The sequence below is a fragment of the Carlito syrichta genome, unplaced genomic scaffold (assembly GCF_000164805.1).
Source record: "Carlito syrichta isolate Samal-C Ts95f unplaced genomic scaffold, Tarsius_syrichta-2.0.1 Scaffold304555, whole genome shotgun sequence".
Taxonomy (NCBI): Eukaryota; Metazoa; Chordata; class Mammalia; order Primates; family Tarsiidae; genus Carlito; species Carlito syrichta.
In genome coordinates, this window is record NW_007248651.1 from 219,133 (window position 1) to 220,863 (window position 1,731).

The following is a 1,731-nucleotide window of genomic DNA, read 5'->3' on the forward strand; positions in this document are numbered from 1 at the left end:
CTGCTGGGCTCCGGCGATCCTTCCGCCTCAGCCTTCCCAGTAGCCGGAACTACAGGTGCGTGCTACCACGCCCGGCTCATTTTTGATTTATCGTAGAGATGAGGTCTCGCCAAGTTGCCCAGGCGGATCTCGAACCCGCAGGCTCAGGCACTCCACTCACCTCAACCTCCCAAAGGTGCGGGCTTACAGGCTGAGCCACCGAGCCCGACTAAGCTATTACAATTTAAAAATAAAAAAGGAGTTGCAAGCCGTGGTGACAAGGGTTTGGAGCACACAGAGAATCACTGGGGTTTATTTATTGGCGTGAGACGCCATTCATGGTCTATTTTTCTAAGTAAGTAAGAAAAAACTGGTTGCAGAACACTCTCCTATGCGTTCTCACATTTTTTGTAACCAATATTTGTATATCTTTTGCACGAGGACATCTCTGGAAAGACGTTCACCTAAAAGCCAACGCGTGGTTCTCAAGGTGACAGGATTTCAGTTGACGTTTTTCACGTTTTTTTCTTCCTGCCTGCCTGTCTGCATTTTCTAGTTTTTCTATTACAACATGCATTCCTTGTAAGATCAAAAGGGGTGGGAAGAATCAAGGAGTAAGTAGGAACATGCTGGAAGCATCAGTCTGGGTAAGAGCAGAAACGAGACCAGAGAAGCAGCCCTGGCCAGGAGCACTGGGGTGGACAGGAATGCCAGCTCTCGCCAGCAGAGACAGCACGGCCGGCAGAGGTGGAAATTTTGGCTTCTGTTTTTAACACCCATCGTGAAGTCTTGCGGTGGGTGAGGTACACCCGGTCTCCACCGCAGTGAAAACGGATTTGGGGTGGGAGGGAGCAAGGGGGTGACCACACACCTCCCCACCCACGCCTGCAGGAGTGGAATCTTTTCCACTGTCATCTTGAAAGTAGCACCCTGGCTCACGCCTGTCATCCCAGCAGTTTGGGAAGTGGAGGTGAGAGGATGGCCTGAGCTCAGGGGTTCCAGACCAGCCTGGGCAAGATGGTAAGACCTCTTCTCTACAATAAATCAATGAATCCAAAATTAGCCAGGCGTGGTGGCGCGCCTGTCGTTCTAGCTGCTTGGAAGGCTGGGGTGGAAGGACTGCCTGAGTCCTGCAGGTTGAGGCTGCGGTGGCTGTGAGCATGCCACTGCCCTCCAGCCTGGGCGACAGGCAGAGTGAGACTCCGACTCAAAAAAGAAAAAAAGAAAAGAAAGAGAAAAGAAAGATAGCGGCGTGCTGCCAGGTGGCTTGTTAGTCCCGCAGGGTGACAGCCACCCGGGAGGGGAGTACGGGGTTAGAGCTCTGGGCTAGAGCCGGCTGCCCTCCTCTCCTTCCCCTCCACCCCAATCCCCCAGTCGTCCCCTCTCCACTTTGCACCCCCCAGGGTCTCTGGACCTTTCGAGAACAACAGGTCGGCGGAAAATCAATGCTGGCTGTGAACACACCCACCCCCCAACCCCCCCACCCCGCGCCGGGAGAGCCACTCTGGCCAAGGCCGGGTCCTCCCCCCGGGGGGAGGTCTCAGGCCGGGAGGGGCTGGGGGGCGGCGGCCCCGGGGGTCCCCGGGGTGCGGCGGCGGGCGGCGGGGTATTTCGAGGGCGCAGACACCCACCCAGACAGCCACACAAACAAGCGGCCACTGTGCCGCCGGCCGACCCACAGAGTCACCTCGTGACACGGCGGACCAGGACGACGGGAGGGGCCTGGGATGGGGGGGGAGAGGAGGGCTGGCA

The 1,731-nt window shown here is 57.1% G+C and overlaps 1 protein-coding gene across 1 annotated transcript in view; it reads right to left on the minus strand.

Annotated features, from left to right (window-relative positions):
- Positions 1 to 1,731, minus strand: part of SLC6A12 (solute carrier family 6 member 12) — a 36,089-nt gene that overhangs the window by 17,895 nt on the left and 16,463 nt on the right. The gene's annotated exons all lie outside the window — the stretch shown is intronic.